Genomic DNA, 20740 nt, shown 5'->3' on the forward strand with positions numbered 1-20740 from the left:
GTTTGTCTGATGAAAAAAGTCCATCGGACTGTTTTCATCAGATAAACCGATCGTGTGTACACGGCATTAGTTATCTAAATTAGGTAAGGATGCAGGAAGTGTAGTAAGAGATTTGGTATGCTACCAAGATGTTGAATATAAACACACATTCAAGGAAGCAAACTTTAAAACCCAGGTTATATTATATGAAAATGTCAGATCAGGTCATTTAAATGTATATTTAAAGCCAAAAGGAAACATTTTACATATTATGGTTTGCATGGCATTAGATATGTTGGCAGCTAAGGCTACGTACATCTGCAAGTACAGAAAAATACCTGTTGATCTGGTCAAACATCCAATATCTGTAACTTTTTGTGTACTAAGCTGAAATCTAAAACAATGCTACCAGTTGTCTCATCTATCTTGTGTGAACTACAAATCTTCACCCCTCTGTGTAATGCGGATGAGGAGAGGAGGAGGTGTATTCCAAATCAGAAGTGAAGCCTAGGGTACCAGCACTGCTCTTACGCGTGGATCTCAATCTGGCGTTGAGTGAGGCCTGGGGGACTTCTATGGTGGGTTGCCATCTGGTCCATGCACTACCGTGCACCCCTTGTTGCCACATGGATACATCCATGGCTGACACCACACTGGTCATTACCAGTGCCACTGGACACCGCATCCCCCATGACCCCTTCGGTCTCTGCACCAACCTGGCGCCGGTTACCTTACCTTGGTTACCTGCCTGCCCCACACCAGGAATTAATTTCTCCTACTCTGGTTCAGCCCTCACCATCCACAGTTTCCATTGAGAATCACACACTATTGTCACACCTCTTGTCTGCCGCAGGGGGAATTTAGTGGGGGGTCCGCCTCCACATGTGTTTTTACTACCCATCAGATTGGCTCTCCTGAAGAAGCGGTACACCCGCAAAACTAGTCGAGACTTTGCCAAATCCTTGATCTGTATGATTGTTTTGTATTTTTAATTATGTAATAAATCCTTTTTAATTTAACAACTTGTATTTCCTTGTATTAGTATCGAGATAGTCCACATACTTTTGGGTGGGCATGTCCCTAAAGTCTAGCTTCAGTCACTATTCTTCTTGCCCTTACCCTTCCCTTTTTGATAGAGCATTGTTATCATAGGAAAGGAAGTGTTTTACTGACAGAAACACCAAGTAAAAATAAAAGCACCTAAAAAAAAATTATGCAACCACTACATCTGAGGACTGGTAAACTTCAATATATCTAATGTATGTTTTAGAGCTTAGGTGCGCTTTAAGTCTCCCACGAACATTCTCTGTGCACAACTGACCCATAGATTATAGCTATTCTGTCATTAATAAAATGACACATTTCATTAAATTTAGAAGGGTATAAAGAAGACTTCACATTCTGTTGGAGAAATATAATTGCTACATAAGCCATTTTGTAATTTAATATTATTAAAAATGACCTTTCCATTTTAATCTGCAGATACTACAATTTTCCTAAACTGCCAAAAGGAATAAGTTATTGCCTTGTAAAATGACAAGCCCAGAGCATTCTGTACACTGTTTGCGTGCAGATCTTCCCCAGGAATATTATCTCCTGCTTCTAGGATTGCCTCACTGCTGTTTTCTAAACCTTGTGCATGCCAGGAAATCAAATTAGAGCTATCCCCAGCAATAGGAGTTTTATTTTTGCTAAGATTTTTTGGAATACTCTAATTAGCTAGCAGCTAAAGGGACGCTATAGGAACAACCAATAGTATGAATTTTTCATAAAGTTTTACAAAACCCCAGAAATGTATATGTAGCACTGTTGAGGAGTGTCTTTTTTTCATTAACAAAACTGTAGATTCACATTAACCACTTGCCCGCGAGGCACTTATACCCCCTTCCTAACCAGACCAATTTTCAGCTTTCAATGCTCTTACTTTTTGAATGACAATTAGTCATGCAACACTGTACCCATATACAATTGTTGTCCTCTTTCTTTCACACAAATAGTGCTTTCTTATGGTGGAAATAAATTACCACTGTTTTTTTTATTCTTTGTGCTATAAATGAAAAAGATGTTGTAAAATGTTGTAAAAATGAAAATACATTTTTTTCTTCATTCCTGTTAATAAATTTTGCAAATAAGTAATTTTCTTCATAAATTTTGGCCAAAATGTATACTGCTACATGTCTTTGGTAAAAAAAATAACCCAAATCAGTGTATATTATTTTGTTTTTGTGAAAGTTATCGATGCTACAACCTATGGTGTCAATCACTGAAAATTGATCACACCTGATCACACTAATTTCTTGAGACACTAACAAGACAGGACAGAAAAAAAATACCCCCCAAATGACCCCTTTTTGGAAAGAAGACATTCCAAGGTATTTAGTAAGAGGCGAGGTGAGTTTTTTGAAGTTGTCATTTTTTCCCACAATTCTTTGCAAAATTAAGATTTTTTTCTTTTTTTTCCCACAAAATTGTCATATTAACAGGTTATTTCTCTCACATGGCATATGCATACTTGAAACTACTCCTAAATATGGGAATACCACATGTCTGAAACTTTTTCACAGCCTGGCCCCATACAGAGGCTCAAAATGCAGGGTGCACCTTCAGGAGTTCTAAGGACATAAAGTACACATCAAATTTCCTATATACCTATTACAATTTTGTGAGGCACTGTAGGACACTGTAGTGGCACTAATGTGGCATGAATGAGCACTGATGTGGCATGGATGATCACTGATGTGGCACGGGTGAGCACCATTGTGGCATGGATGTGGCACAGATGAGCACAGATGAGGCACGGATAAGCACTGATGTGGCATGGGTGAGGCATAGATGAGCACTAATGTGGCATGGGTGAGCACTGATGTGCCATGAATGTGGCACAGATGAGAACCAATGAGGCACAGATGAGCACTAATGTGACATGGATGAGACACGGATGAACATTGATGTGGCATGCATAAGACGCAGATGAGTACTGATGTGGCATGAATGCGGCACAGATGCAGGCCTGCCAGGCAAGCCAAGCAATTGCTTGGGGCCCCTCCCTTTCAACTCGCTCGCTGCATGGGAGAAGGAAGGCGGATGTGTGTGTCGGGAAAATCAAGAACCAAGAAGTAATCTTCAGTAGCCGCCTAACCCCCCCTCCCCCCCCGCTTCTCATCTTACAAAGTTGTTTCTCAACTTGAATTTGAACTTGAATAAACTCAGCAGCAGCACCCCCCCCCCCACACGGTTCTCAACTTGAAAACAAATGTGGCATTGATGAGGCATGGATGAGCACTGATATGGCATGGATGAGCACAGATATGGCACAGATGACCACTGATGAGGCACAGATGATCACTGATGTGGCATGGATGAGGCATGGATGAGCACTAATGTGGCATGGTTGAGGCACAGATGGGCACGGATGAGGTAAGGATGAGCATGGATGAGGCATGGATGGGCACAGATGAGTCATGGATCAGCACTGTGAGAACTTCAGATCCAGCCCACTCACACTACTGAACTGGCTCCCTCCTCTCCTCACACGCTGTACCAGGAGAGAGCTGAACTGGACATGCACTGGTTTGTTGACAAGTGATCGCTCTGTCATTGGACAGAGTAATCACGTGGTAAAGGGCCGCTATAATGGCCCTTTTCCCTGATCTGTGATGCACTGGATGCGATCACGGGCACATCCAGGGGGCATGTCAATGTATGCCCTCCCAGAACTAGCCAAACACATTGTAGCCATCATTCGGCTATAGCCCAGTCGGCAAGTGGTGAAGAACCAGTTCACACAATTGTGGAGTTCAATAAATCAATAAACAACACTTTTCTTCATTATGGCACTTTAAAATGGTCTGTGCCAGATTCAAACATCCTTGCCACCTGTTTTAGTTCTAATAAGGCACTCTACTAAAAATGTTTTATCTCTAATACATAGATAACAAAACTGGAGGTAATTAAATCCAACTATAAGTTGGAGTACAGAGACAGGTAGAGGGTCTGTCTCTGTGTGCTGTGTAGCAGAGCATCATATTTGCTGCCATTACTTCCTGTCTTTTCCTCCCCACCTGTTGCTGCTTGTTAAGGACGCTCATGACCTCATAGCTGACAGTTTCCTAACAACCAGAGATGCTATAGAGGACATAGTCGTATAGGGAAGCTGAAATACTAGTTCACCATCAGTTACATTCTCTCCTTTTGACTGGCAGCAGGGAGTGGTTTTCTATATTCAATAGCCTGCTTTCTATTAGCTAAGGATCCACCAACTGCCTCCTGTCAATCAGAAAGGAATGTAGGCCAAAACAGCAATGAAGTGCTACTTTGACATTTTAATGAGTTTTAAAATTGTTTTGTGGTAAAAAAAAAATGCAAGACACCTTCCCTTCACTGGCACACAATGGACACTAGCCTGTAAATTAAACAGAGCATTTTAGTGTATGGTCTCATGTGAAGGAGTTTTAAGGGCTGTGTCAGGGCCTAAAATTGCTAATATTCTATATTATTTCTACAAAATATTCGTGTTATTAGCTGGGGTGTGCTGTTTTCACAGATTTTAATCTGTAGTCTTTAACCCATGTGACTAGCAACTTCTCTGCAATACTGACAGCTCACACACATACAGTTACTGCACAGTGGGATATAATTCCAGATAAGAACATTCCTAATAGAGCAAATGCATCAAAACATGCATTAAATCCTATGACAAAAAAGTAGGAGAACGTATGGAAATTTATAGCCGGAGAGAAGCCTAGACTGTGTGCGCTATGAACTATAAACAGAATATGTAGTGATGGACTTTGTGTAGACATATGAGAAAATGAGACCCCTCTACTACACTTGGAACCTCCTTTTATGACTTCCTTGATATATCTATACACGACTTGGAATACTCTGAGGTATTTTGGTTGGCTGCCACTCACTTTTGACGCCACGAGAGATGTTATTATGCATGTCTATTTTATTTTAAAACCATTAAAAATTCTTATTTTTTCTGTTGTTATCATGCTAATATAATATGTTTCATTTCAGACAATGAAATATATCTTTACATTATCAAATCTCTTCTGCTCGTTCTGAGGAAGCCCAATGGCGAAACGCGTAGATGATGCACCGAGGATATTGTTTATATCACATATCCTATATGTTTTTTTATTCATTTGTTCTTGTAAATTTTCTATTTTTGTAATAAAATTTATATTTTTGATATTCCTGTCTTGCCTCCAAAATCCGACCATCAATTACTGCTTTTTGAGTAACTGTTCTTTTTTGGCTCTTACAATGTTGACTGCCAATAAATCAATCAACATCAGTTATATTCAAAGCTCAACATAAATTAAAATGTTAAATGTTATAGCATAATAAAATTGAGAAATTAGCACAAAGGAAGATTCATTGATTAAATTGTATAACATGACAGCACTATACATTAAACACTATAAAATTACCAATATCTCCAAGATGATTGTAATGGGAGTGATAATGTACCTGCCAGCGATGTTTAAAAGAATAACAACATTTTTATTTTATTTTTTAAAAAGGGCTTATAAAATAATGTGAAAGGCTCCAGAGGTATAAATTAAACAATGCTATGAATCCCTGTTTTTCCGCTCGTTGGCCCACCATGACATCAGCGGGCATGCCGGCATCTCTAACAGCTTGCTTTCTTTCCCAGCTTTTGGGTTTGGTGCACCTCTCATCAGCCCCCACAGTGGCACTGGATGACCCTATCCCATCAATGCACAGGGACCTTGGCCTGGTATTGTTGGCTTTTTAAAGTTTAATCTCATTTTACCGTGTTGTGGAAAATTGAATAAATTGATGTGAGTTTTTTTCCCATGGATTGGCCTGTTTGATGTTCTTCTTCAGGTCTTATTTCCTCTTATTTCCTCCAACAGCAACCATTGATGGCACATAGTGCTGTCATCATTGTGTGATTCTGCCACATGTGTTTCTGAAGAGGGATTCCTGAGTCCACATGTGAACTGCAACCGGAATCTTTACATATTGTTAACCCCTATGTGGAGAGTCATTTGTAATGCTGTGAAATAGATTTTTAATTGTACATAATAAAGTTGTTTTTATGGGACTCAGTTTCCCTTCTATAGGTCTACACAAAGTCCATGACTTCATATTCTGTTAATAAGGGGTGGATCGTCCCTTTAAAAGTAAAACCAAATTTTATCTTTGAATTAGGGTCAGTGTTCTAGAATGCTCTCTGTGACCATACTCCACCATGTTACATTAGTATGTAGCTATATGCTTGCTACAACGAGATACTCAATCTTTTTTGCAAGGTATATGTTTGTGCTGTGATATATCAGTGATATAATTGTGTCTACTGTACTTTTAAAAAAAATCCCAAGTAATTTGTGTAAATGGCATGCTTACTGTATCTCAGAAAAAGATCATCATGAAGTTACAATACAGATTCTTCAGACAAACTGGCACTGGCTGTGAGATCTTTGCAAATGGTTTGTGATATATCTCTTAACATTTGACTGACATGCAGCTTTTAGCTTCTAATTCGGAGCCAAGAATGGCTGTAGGTTGCATTCTTTAGAAGGCAGACAGCTATTTCAAGTGAGTACACGCCAACAAGCGGCCAAATCCTAAAGAATTTCTTGCTGTCACTCTCCAAAGAGTGCGGCACTGGATGCAGGAGAATGACATCCATGCGCCCTTTTGAAAAAAAGAAAACATCTAGGTAATTTATGAAATGTCTTCACTTGTCAGATTCTGTAATAATATCACACTCATAAGGAATAAATTCCTAGACTGCAGCAAGCCAAGTCTGAGACTCTGAATGCATTTCATGGCATCTGCAGTCATACCACTTAGTAACCTTAGTGACACGTCATTAATTATATTCAAACACTAGATGCACTGAAAGAGTACAGTAAAAATAAGAGTACTGTCAGTTGGGTGAAGCTCTGTTGGACACTTACTATACCATCAGCTTTGTAATGTTCATCGTTTATTTCTAAATAAAGTTAATGAAAACTAAGGTTTATTATATTGTTTGAGGAGATTCAGTACCAAACGCATTAGTTATGTATATATCTTATTACATGCAGGCAGCTTCTTCTCAGGAAAATCCTCCCTACTGTGTCTCCTTCACAGCAACCTAATACTGCCCTGAATGGCTGTCTTTCAGTGCTGATAAGGTTAAAAGCAGCCTCTGCTACTGAAAACAGTTGCACTGCTTGCCGGCCCTCTTCTGTCTTCTCCACAATTCACAACATTTGTATTACTATGCTCCCACAATGCATTGTGTTCTGTGATTGGAGGAAGAGCCGTTGGATGACAGGATTTACTCCGCCCACTCACAGAATGTGATGCACTGTGAGAGTGTAGCAATACAAGCAAAGTGAATGGCAGGAAGGGCAGAAGGCTGTGGGTGGCTCAACTCTTCTCAGTAATAGTGGATGTTGTTAACCATCACAGCGCAGGAAGACAGCTGCTTAGGGAAGCAGTATAACATGAGCTTACAGACCATAGAAGGCCTAAAGGAGCATTTCCCTACTGGAGTAGGAAACCAGTCCCTGCAGTTTATCCAGAGAGGAAATAAGGGCACTCTGGTGGAGGTGGATAGCTGGTCAGAGGAATGATAGTGATGAGATGGCACTTCTGGCAGCACTTTGGTTAGAGGAGAAGCAACTCTATAGATATAAAAAAGGAAAAGTAAGGCGCCTCTAAGTGCAGTAGGGAAAATTTAAACAAATGCACAAAGGGTTAAAAGCACTTACAAGATCGTTGAGTGTTAAAAGACATGATAAAATCAGTCCTCATCTGTGGCATGTGTCCATCCTTGGCACAGTGGTAGAGGGCAGTGTAGAGCGGTACATCAGCTGTAATTTGTTCTTGTATGTGTTGGAGAGAGGAGGCAGCAGGGAAGCCTGTATTCCGGGTTCACTGTGGGACACACAAGGCTGATGGTGTCAGTGGGTAGAAGGGGGCGGTTACGCATTTCAGAGCATGTGCGGCTCCTTCGTCAGACTGTACGAGCAAGCCGACAGCCGCAAAGGCTACCAGACCTTGTAGTTTTCTATTTACAGAGGACTGTGAATGAGTGATGTGGCCTGGGGATGCGGGGGCCAGTACATTCATTACATGTTACATGTTACACTCTGAATATGGGTGTAACATGTAACTTGTTTTGAAAGGTGAACTTATACTTTAACCCCCCCCTGGCGGTATTCCTGAATCTGGCTCGGGGTGGAATTTCAGGACCAAAAGCGGTAACCCTGAGCCAGACTCGGGACCGCCTCGTAGAGTCCACAGGCACAAGTTACTTACCTTGTCCCTGGATCCTGCGATGCCGCCCCGCTGTGTGATTGATTGGTGTCCTCCTTGCTTGATTCACAGTGTCGAGGGCCGCCGAGCATCGCCGAGCTCCGTTCCCTGCGACGTTACGACGCACGGGGGCGGAGATTGGCGCCAGATTTAAAAAAGTAAATAAACACAATACATACAGTATACTGTAATCTTATAGATTACAGTACTGTATGTAAAAAATACACAACCTCTTTGTCCCTAGTGGTCTGCCCAGTGTCCTACATGCACTTTTATATAATAAAAACTGTTCTTTCTGCCTGGAAACTGAAGATTGTCCATAGCAACCAAAAAGTGTCCATTTATGTCAAAAGTGGTTTTAGACCAGCTAAAAAACAGCGATAATAAATTAGAATCACTTGCAGAATTGAGCGATAGCGATTTGTGGGGAAATTCGTCATCAAAAAATTAAAAGTAATAATTTTTATTATTATTATATTATTTGTTATAATAATTTATATTTATTGTATTATAATTTATGATTTTGTGTTTACAATTTTATTATACTGCCTACTAGACTCTGGTTTGGACAGATTTAAGTGAGTTATTTCTAAGAATTACAGGCCTACAATATAAAACACCAAATTTCCATGCAAAATAATGGTACCGCTTTCAGCACCTAAAATTTGAATTAATCATACCGCCAGGGAGGTTAAGCCCCAAGCACCCGTGCAATAAAATACAGACATCCATGTGCATTTGGAGTAAGGCTGGCCATACATTATACAATTTTTTTGTTCAATTTTCTTCAGATGTACCTTCAACTATGTAGTGCATATAAATTGAAAGTGTGTCGTTTTGACCTCACATTTCATTGGTTTTGGAAAATTAGTTCAATGGTGAAGTTCTGGTGACGCTGATAACAGGGATTTCCCCTAACTTTAGTGGGATTTCCTCTCACTTCCTGTTGCTGCTATGGGAAAGGAAGTGAAGGGAAATCTCCCATATCAGACACAGATGGTGAAAAACAGACAATGGTTATAACCCCCCTTACTCTAATCTAAAATGAAGGAAAGTGACAAAATGCTTTCAGGTGCACTCTGTAAGGCAGCATGGGATGAGGATCTCACTTTTTTCCTGGTCCCTTGGTATCTCTCTTACAAATACTCACACAGGACTACAGTGTCCTTATCTTTGTTTCCTTATATTTTTTTCCCTTATTATAGATGTAGGAACATTTTTAATCCCTGAGAAGGCAGTCTGGAATCTGTCTGCTGCTGTCTATCCCAAGAAAAGTGGACTTGTGGGGCAACCAGTCTTTCAGCATCACCAATTATGCAACACACACAGTCAGTCTAGAGCAGGGTTATGCAATTAGCGGACCTCCAGCTGTTGCAAAACTACAAGTCATGCCTCTGTCTCTGGGTGTCATGTTTCTGGCTATCAGAGTCTTGCTATGCCTCATGGGACTTGTAGTTCTGCAACAGCTGGAGGTCCGCTAATTGCATATCCCTGGTCTAGAGGGAAGTGGACCTATGATGTAACATGTTCAGTCACCAGCATCTGAGCAACCAATTTGAAAGGGGATTTGTTTGGCGGAGGTCAGTTACATTTTCTTGATACATGTTTGCCATGTTTTTTAATGAATTATTTCCAGCCATATCAATATATTAGTAAAGTGTCACAAATAATAACTGTGTGAATGTGGTAAAAAGTTGAAACACATAATAAAAGTGTCACACAGTTTATTTGAATTCAGTGCAGGATTTTGTTTTACTGCAGTAGCACCAGAAAGCTGTGACAAATGCTATGCTGAATCGTCCCCATAAAACCATCTGAATTTGCTCAAAGTCAGATATGTACATGTTGAATTCTAAATAGTCCTACACAGAGCTTTTTTTCTCAGAAAATAGGCACAGGAACTCAACCACGACCCCGTTCAGATTTCACAAACAGTAGAAGGGTCTTAAAGAGGCATTAAATACCAGAATTGCATTACATACAGAGTGCAGAGTTCAGGGGGTTACACACAGAGTGCAGAGCTGTCACTTGTAAACACAGAAACCAGACTTCTGTATTTACAAGTGATTGTGGTGAGCAGGCACCAAAGGGTCTGAGCCAGAGGTGGTGGAACTGAGTTCCCCCAAGTTCCCCCTGAAAAAAAGCCCTGGTCCTACAGTGTATTGCACCTAAAGGATAACTGTATTTTTAGTTAAATATCTTTAACTGGCCCTCCTCCCCTTCCCGTCCAGCACCTTCCCAAAAAAGTATTATACTCACCTGTTCCCATTCTTCCCTTATCTTTGCTGTTGGACATATTGGGCTAGATTCAGAAACAAATGCCTATCTTTAGGCGGGCGTAGCGTATCTCATATACGCTATGCCGCCGTAACTTTGAGAGGCAAGTCCCGTATTCAGAAAGAACTTCCCCCCGAAGTTACGGCGGCGTAGCGTATATGGGCCGGCGTAAGCGTTAGCGTCTTGTATGCTAATTAATCGTGACCCCACGTAATTGACGTTACTAACGAACGGCGCATGCGCCGTCCGTAAAAATTATCCCAGTGCGCATGCTCCAAATTACGCCGCAAATAGTCATTGCTTTAGACGTGAATGTAGCTTACGCACAGCCCTATTCGCGTACGACTTACGCAAACGACGCAAAATTCTACGCTGGCCTGACGTCCATACTTAACATTGGCTACGCCTCATATAGCAGGGGTAACTTTACGCCAGACAAAGCCTAACGTAAACGACGTAAATCAATGCGCCGGGCGGAGGGACGTTTCTGAATCGGCGTATCTATCTAATTTGCATATTATACGCGGAAATCTACGGAACCACCCCTAGCGGCCAGCGTAAATATGCACCCTAAGATACAACGGCATAGGAGACTTACGCCGCTCCTATCTAGGCAACATTGTGGCGTATCTGATTCTATGAATCAGGCGCCGAGATGCGACGGCCCTCATTCAGAGTTACGACGACGTATCTGGAGATACGCTGACGTAACTCCTTTCTGAATCTAGCCCATAGAGAATTGCACTGCCACTGTTGCAAGGTCTCCAGTCCAGACAGCTTCTCCATATTTTTTTTCTAATGCACAGAAGAATCCCTTGCATTGTTATAAAGAGGCCTTCTATAGTTGGAACACATAATAGCATTCTTCCAGTAGCAATGACTTGATATTTTATTAAGCAAGAGGTTTGATACATATTGTGTTTTATAGCATGTTATTCGGAATGTGGTCTGCATCATGTTGATTATGCCTTTCGTAGCTCTTTCTTAAAGGGGTGTTTCAGACTGTTTTTAAGTTTATTAAAAGTCAGCAGCTACAAAAAGCTTTCGGCTTCACGGCCGGGCACCCACTGCGCATGCGCGAGCGGCACTGCGCATGCGCGAGCGGCACTGCGCATGCGCTCGCCTACAGGGAGGGGCTGCAATAAGGCGATTAAGCTATTCGCCTTACCAGCCCCTCGGCGGAAGGAGGAAGTGGGACAGGAAGTCCCACTGCTCCTGAAGCCCCCACAAAAAAATTACATGCCAAATGTGGCATGTAAGGGGGCAAGGAGTGGATTAAGCGGAAGTTCCATTTTTAGGTGGAACTCGCTTTAATTGTTGTCAGACAGAATATAGCCTACACAAGAACTACAGAACTACACAAGAGCTGGATGCTATGCCATACAACTAATCAACAGAACACCCCTAAATGGGTTTGCATGGGGTCACGGCTCATTGTAATACAACACGCCCACTGCCTTGATAATTTTAATTAGGAGGGCTTACGCCGGCCCATTTAAGCTACGCCGCCGTAACTTAGGGAGCAAGTTCTTTCTGAATATGGTACTCGCCTCTCTAAGTTACAGCGGCGTAGCGTACATGAGATGTGCTACGCCCGCCTAAAAATACGCCAGTCTTTCTGAATCTGGCCCATAATGTATTGCAAATATTCAGCAAAACCAAATTGAGCATATTTATCCACAGCATGTTACGTAAGAAAGAAAAAATGCAATACAACTTTTGAATGTATTCATCAATGCGTTATATGTTTTCTTACACTTTCAATGCAATTCATCTTGGTCCCAGTACAATATATGACAGATATTTGGCAACTGATTAAATATATTTCTTAAATGTTCATGGCCCTTCTCCATAGTTATAATAGGGAAGCAATTCACTGAAGAATGGAATACACGCCAACAAATTATGTGAATTGTCTGTGGACACAGAAATTCCATATTTTTCTCTTAATTCATCCAGTAAATATTTTTTTTGATGTAAAACAACAATGGAAATGCATTAACGCTGATTCTCAATAGACATCTTCAACACAGGCCATCACAAACATTTCCAACTAAATCTTTCATGAGTTTTTTTAAGTACACATGTTCTAAGCATCTGAGAAAAGCTGCTGGGAATATAGGAGCTACTTGACCTATGTCTTGATTAAATAACCAGTTCATTTAGAACACTTCTGCTGTGACAGCTGAAGAACTACAATTAATGCATTCTATATGTAGCGTAAATAGGTTTAGCCAAACAGACTTGAGAATGTTATACGCTGTTCAAAATAAATTTGTATTAAACAATATTTAAATATTTTAAATATAAACAAAATGAAAAAGAACTAAAAATAATATTACTGTATATGTACTTTGATTATAGCAAGCATCAAAAAAATCCATGCAAATAATCACTATCAAAGAACCTGTGAACCACCTAATAAATGGAAATGTTTCCTGTAATTACTAGGAGTGAGGTTTTGGTTTCTGGGTTCTGAAAGAATCATGCATGTTTGAAGTTTGCATCCTGACAAATGAAAGGGGGGATTCACTGAGCCAAATTCTCTGTAACCGTAAAGCCCTGCAGGGACCTTGAAACTTAGGTCAGCTTGCTTAGAAGGGCCAATACGAAGAACTATTCTGTCTCTACCAAAAGGAGAAGGAGAGATTGGGTTTCCGGACCCAGGAAAATATCAGGAAGCGTCTCACTTAGTTAGAGTAATGGAGTGGTGAGGGCGCAATAAGAAACCCTGGATAGAGATGGAACAGGCAACGGTGGATGTACCGCTGGAAGGCCTTGTTTGGACCCCGGAAACATCATCGGAAACAAGGAAACATCCGATGATAGGAGCAACCATATGAATAATTAAAAAGATCTTCAAAAAAACGAATATGTTAAAAAACCCCAGTTCGATGACTCTGATCCTGGGTACCATGGCATATTAGCCAGGGTTGACAGATCGAAAATGTGTGGCATTACGACAGAGAGGTATATGGAGGGTTGTTCACTTCTCAAAAGAAAATGGACTAATGATAAAAAAAGAGATGGAAAAAGAAATAGTACTAGAATTAGACTTTTTTCGAATGATGCAATTAGAAGCATTTATACGAACCAAATACGTATACAGAAATTAGAACATTGTCAAGATTTGAGCAGATGTGTCTGAAAGGGAATACGATGAGACACGCGTTAGCATATTTCTACGGGATACTGATTCACTTAGAAACACCACAAGAACTGATGTTCTTACAAGCATGGAAAAGAGATTTGGGGATAACATTATCACAAGAACAGAAAGATAGGATTATGATATTTAACCAGAAGGCATCAGTAGCAAGTAGATACCAAGATGGAGGGTACAACATTCTAACTAGATGGTATAGAACAGTGTTTCTCAACTCCAGTCCTCAAGGCGCCCTAACAGGTCATGTTTTCAGGCTTTCCATTATTTTGCACAGGTGATTTGATCAGTTTCACTGCCTTAGTAATTACCACAGCCGTTTCATCTGAGGGAAATCCTGAAAACATGACCTGTTGGGGCGCCTTGAGGACTGGAGTTGAGAAACACTGGTATAGAACACCATCTTTATTACACCGAATATACCCTCAGACGACAGATGTGTGTTGGAGGCGCCATTCGGCAGAGGGTACGTTAATACATATTTTCTGGGAGTGTGAGAAAATTAAGGCGTTCTGGAGAACGGTGATAGAAACTATGAAAACAATAACAGGAGTGTCTCTAGAAGACAGACCGACAGCTATTCTATTACTTGATATCCCTATATCAAGGGAAAAATATAAAAACTCCCTGTTGAAACATCTTAGAATAGCCGCTAGGGCGTGTGTCCCCGCCCTGTGGAAGATGGAGAACCCTCCCACTAGCACACAGTGGTTCGCCAGAATTGCAGAAATCCAACAGATGGAGGATCTTACTATAACAATGAAAGATCAAGATGAGAGGTATCGGATGACATGGGCCCCATACCTGGAATACAGGGAGGGGATAAGGGTGGGAAATTGAGTCGGACCAGAGGGGAGGAGGGGGAGAAGGGGGGGGGGAAGTGGAGGGAGGCTGATGTATCCCCTCCCCCCTTTTTTTTTCTTCTTCCTTTATATATAATAAGAAGAAGAAGGTTAAGAGAGAAAAGACAATGACAATTCACAGTGAATTAAGAAACTGATCAGGAGATAAGAAAATATAAGATGATAACTACTTAGAGTATAAAATAAGTTGTTATAAGAATGTGGAATTTATAATGTGAATGTGAAAATTGTATAAACAATTAAGAATTTATAAAAAAAGAAGGGCCAATACCAGGAGCTTTGTTATGTACAGGCCCCCTTACTATAATAGGGTAGGGGGGCACAGAGTAGCCATAGTGTCAGCATATTAGAAACTACTGTAGGAAAAGCTGAGAAACCGCATAGAGAAAGATCGGGATCAGTTGAGAAATGGTACTTTAATTCTGATTGCTAGCCCTTCGGGCTCTTGGTAGCTTTCCCTCCTGTCCCTAGATCCCTCTAGTGATGTACATTAATATTTTTATAAAAAAAACTTTATTCACAGAGTCAAATAATATTTAAAAATGTAATTGACAGTGCACAAAAAAAAGGTTTAATAAGTAGACCAGATTGTTATCCTGGAATGCATCCTGGGTGGCAAGGAAAGGGAAGACAGCTAAACTGTGCCCCCCCCCCTTTCCTGTTTCAAACCAGAACACATGCCTTTCAAAATTGGGGTGAAGTAAAGTATCCTTCCTTGCAGTGGTTGAGAGACAAGAGCATCTTCTTCTCCGGAATATGGGAGGGAATTATGGTGAAATCTAGAAGCTGCCTTTATAATAAGTAGGAGAACAGATATCCACCACCTGACAAGGGGTACCCCTGTGAGGGGTATCCCTTGCCCACTCCCACAAGGAGTTGGTAAATAAATGCAAACACCAAGCTGTCAATCCTTGGCCACCCTGGCCAGAAGAGAAACTGATTGAGCACAACCTGTGCTCGATCAGCTTCAACAGAATGCAGGCCTGATATTTGAATAGGCCCCTAATGTCTCCTTAACGAGAAATTGTCATTCCTCTTGTGACAGCAATAGAGTTAAGTTGAAAACTTGAGAAAATTATTTACAGAATTACATAATTATAATTTAAATTAATACCTTAATCCAATTTTTTAAAGCCCCCCCTATCCCCACATATACACATACAAATAAAAACATATGATTGTGCCACATAAATTAGGTATCTTTGTGCATGACTATGGACAGTTTTTGGAAACAAAGATTTTTGCCATTTCACGGGCACATGCAGTTTTAAGACTTGACATATTAATATTTATTTACTTAAAGCCTATCTCTGGCTCTTGGCCTGGCAATGCATGGGTTAAATGTCTGTTTAGGTCTAGAGGACTGAGAAAAGCAGTTCTGTCATGGAAATGTTCTAGCACATAAGTGCTTTTGGAGCTGGAAAGGAATCTCTCCATTGATAAACTCTAGATTATTAAGTCAGAGGGAGTCAGAGAGAGAGTCAGGCCCCGTACACACGGCCAGTTTCCTCGGCAGAATTCAGCTTCCGACCGAGTTTCTGGCTGAATTCTGCCGAGAAACCCGACCGTGTGTACACTTTCGGCCGAGGAAGCCGACGAGGAGCTCGACGAGGAAATAGAGAACATGTTCTCTATTTCCTCGTTGTTCTATGGGAGCTCTCGGCCCGCCGAGCTCCTCGGCGGCTTCAGGGCTGAACTGGCCGAGGAACTCGATGTGTTTGGCACGTCGAGTTCCTCGGCCGTGTGTACGAGGCCTCATAGTCTCAACCAGTGTATGGCCATTCCAAAGCTGGTCATAAACCGGTAGATTTTTTGGTTGATAAAAGTCAGAATCTTCTTCCACGCTATACAATGTGGATAGAAGAATCCCTTTGCTAGGCTATCTGGTTGGATGCAGATGATGTTTGACCAACAGCTCTTTCTATTTTTCAATTTAAGGATGTTGGACGAGAGGGTGCTGGCAGACCTACCTACCTAATAATACAGCTTAAATTCACACAGTGTGTGGCCAGATTAAAGGATGCTTTACATAGCCAAATTAAGTACAACAGATGATACGAGATCTGCTTGTAATAACCAGATTATTTTATCACTGAGAGCTAATGAAATAAGTACTTTGATAATAACACTGTATTCAAATAGGTCATCTGGATTGCGAATAATAGGACATGGCAAGCTAAATGAAATGGTGCTGAAAATAAAAGTCATCACATTAGAAATTAGTTGTGCTAGCTTTTTCTCTGTAAGATACATTGATACTTTGTCTGTTAAATGTTTTCTGCATGTTTTACACAGGCTGTATGCCTATACGAGTGAGACTTCATGTCAAAATAAAATGAATATTATGGTACATACATCCAAAACAAGATTTGTGAAGCAACAACTTTGTGTCAAAAATTTACATGTTTGGGTTCTTGAAAAGTTGTTAAAAGACATTCAATACAATCATAGGAAATAAACCTACTACACTTAAATAATAAGAAGACTTGAACACTTTAGTAAATTATTGCAGTCAAAATATATTATGGCTTGAAAGATCAATTGAAACTAACTTTTGATGACAACATGCTAAACAAAGATGATTTCATAGTAAAACAATCACTTAATGCAGAGATATAGCTAAAGCTATATGTAATATGTTTTTTTTTTCCCTGCAAAAGTAGAGCTTTGTTCTGTTTACTATCCATCTAAGCTCTCCCAATGGTTAGTGATTTCACCCATCATACTCAATAGAATGGCTTGAAAGGAAAGCGGATGGGAACAAACTTGACTGTTACAGGGATAATCAAGACCTGCAGATAGTTTCAGATGCCTTTAACTCTCAATATATGCTAATCATTCTGAAGTGTGGTGTGCATGGAATATCTGGATCTGAGAAGATATTCTCAGTTTGCATTTTAGGATCTGGACAGGTTAAGTTTATTGCTGCAGTTTTATATGCTTCAGGTTATCCCGACATAAGAAAAAGCAGCTGCTGTGTCTGTTCCCAATTCAGAATTTAATTCATACATTCAAACAAGTCACTGTGGGATTGATTTACTAAAACTAGAAAGTGCAAAATCTGGTGCAGCATTGCATAGAAACTAATTAGCTTATAGGCAGAGGCATAGCCTAAAGCTTGTGGGCCCTGATGCAAAAGTTGACCTGGCCCCGGGGCTGTTCTCACCCTGTGCTCTCTCTCCATTCGGGAAATGGCTCACAGCTTGTCCCCTGCCAATGAGAACAGAGGGGTGTGGACCGTGGAAGGCAAAGTGGAAGCCCAGTACTGGAGCATGGCTGTGGGGCCCTTGATCAAATCGGAGTTGGACTTTGTGAAGGATATGATAATATGACAGGGAGGTTGCAGGGGCCCCCTAGATCTAGTGGTGGGGTTGCGATTGTGACCCCTGCAACCCCTTATGCTACGCCCATGCTTATAGGTTTTATTATCAAAGCTTAATTGAACAAGCTGAAGTTAGAAGCTGGCTACAATACACAGCTGCACCAGATTCTGGACTCTCCAGTTTTAGTAAATCAACCCCTGTGTAGCAAAAATAACAAAATCTAAACATTAACCAGCCAAAGCATCACAATTATTACTGAGGTACTAAGGGTTGTAAAAAAAGGTACAGAAAAGACATATATCATCTACTAATATGAATACGCATCACTGAATAAACAAAAAACTAAGGATCATTATTAAGTATTATTATAATATCAACACTTTTATCTAAGCATTGACATGCAGACATTGTATGTATCAACATCCATTAAAAGACAAACTTTACCCTGCAAATGTCACCAACAACATAAACATATCATTCATAGAGAATGTCTACCAATATAAGGTTGTAATAGACACACCCAAATTCTACAGGATATCTGGCTTTTTTGTTTTAGAGAAATGTTTCTGATTGATACTCAGGCCCAGATTCACAACGGACTTACGACGGCGTATCTCCACGTACGCCATCGTAAGTCCGAATCCGAGCCGTCGTATCTATGCGCCTGATTCATAGAATCAGTTACGCATGGATTTGAGCAAGATACAAGAGGCGTAAGTCTCCTACGCTGTCGTATCGTGGGGTGCATATTTATGCTGGCCGCTAGGTGGCGCTTCCGTTGATTTCCGCATTGAATATGCAAATGAGCTAGATATGCCGATTCACGAACGTACATGCGCCCGGCGTATCAAGATACGTAGTTTACGTAAGGCGTCTGATTGGCGTAAAGTTACCCCTCATAAAGCAGGGGTAAGTCATGTTAGGTATGGACGTCGGAAACGTCCGAACAGCGTCGTATTTTACGTCGTTTGCGTAAATCGTCCGTGAATAGGGCTGGGCGTAGGTAACGTTGACTAAGCATTGAGCGGGCGTAATTTACTTTGAAAATTCGACGTGATACTGAGCATGCGCGCGCATGCGCCGTTCGTAAAGTGCGTCATTTACGTGGGGTCACCAATCATTTACATACAACACGCCGCCTACCAGCCTAGTTTTAATTAGGCAGGTTTACGCAGGCCCATTTACACTACGCCACCGTAACTTAGAGCGCAAGTCCTTTCTGAATACGGGACCTGCCGCTCTAAGTTACGGCGGCGTAGTGTATCTGAGATACGCCCGCCTAAAGATAGGCACTTCTTTGAGAATCTGGGCCTCAGTGTTTAACTAAAAGCTAGAGTCCAAAGTGAATGTTACACGTTTATATGTTTTAAATAACAGTGATTGATCCATCACCAGTGATTGATCAAAGTCACATATACTACATAAATATGGTATAGTTGTATGACACCCCTCCACCACCCATCTCCAAAATAGGCATAGGAAAGGTAGACGTCATAATTGCTGCACCATCTGGGAATGAGCTAGTCACCCCAAACAAGTGCAGTTCGAAGAGATGGCCTTTGATATAAATGCAAACAAAGTCAACAGAGGGTAAGCGGAACAAGAGAAACTTAATTTTTACTTTGCTGTGTTGAGATCATTGCTGCAGTCTGAGAAAATAAATGTAATACTACAACATGCTATATGAATACATTTATTTACCATGCAACTGAGCTTTGCACAATTAGCCTCTAGTAGTTGCTGGGCTCACAGTTCATCTCTCTTTCCCTACTGCCTAAGCTTCTTGGTAATCTTCTTTTATAAGTGCTGACTCAACCATCTACCACAACAAAGCCTGCAATGATAGATTTTAAGCTGGCTTGTGTTTGTAAACAAACAAGTTGGGTATAATGGGCAATGTCATTGACCATAGGTAACATCATTGTCTGTGATTTGCTCATAATCATTTTTTGTCAATAATGTCACCAATGACACTAGTAAAGAATAAAAAAAGGGGAACTGAAATATCCCTCTGGGTGCCCTCTTATTAAAAAATAAGCTTCAAGATTCTTCCACCATATGACCCCCACACCCTCTTAGGGATCAAATGTGGGGGATGTGACCCTTATTTCCTCAACATGAGGATAAGTTGCCTCCCAATATTGAATAATGGTACCCTCCCAATATTGTAGGCATGAATGAATGAAAAATTTATATAGCGCGGCACATGCGAACTGAATCGCCTCTGGGCGCTGGTTGTTTGTGTCTCATGCCTTCAGAAAAGCAGGGTTTTGATCTGCTTTCTGAAAGACAGGTGGTTTTGCTCCAACCGAATGCTGGTTGGTAAAGCATTCCAAAGCCTGGGGCCCTGGAAAGCAAACCTTCTTTCTCCTTTGGATTTGTATTTGGTTTTAGGAACCTTGACCAGATTTTGGTCGGTGGATCGCAGAATGCGGTTGCAATTGTGCGGTTTGATCTTGTCGCATAGATATCTAGGAGCCTTCCCATGGATGCACTTATGTGTCAGGCAGAGTGCTTTGAATGCAATTCTGTCTTTCACTGGCAACCAGTGAAGGGATCTCAGTGAAGGTGAGATTGATTCCCAAGATTTTTTCCCAGTCACCAGTCTAGCGGCCGTATTCTGTACGACTTGAAGACGAGCGATTTGGTACTTGGGGAGCCCGAGGTAAAGGGCATTTGCATAGTCCAGTCTGGAATTCACGATTGTTCCCACCACGACTGCTACGTCTTCTTTGGGGATAAATGGAATAAGTCTGCGTAGTAGGCGCATGTCGGCTGGTATGCTTCAGGACTGGGTAGGGGGGTCACAAACTTGCCTCCCTGCCTTTTCTAGGCACCAAGGCTGCATA

The sequence above is a fragment of the Rana temporaria genome, chromosome 1, assembly GCF_905171775.1.
Source record: "Rana temporaria chromosome 1, aRanTem1.1, whole genome shotgun sequence".
NCBI lineage: Eukaryota > Metazoa > Chordata > Amphibia > Anura > Ranidae > Rana > Rana temporaria.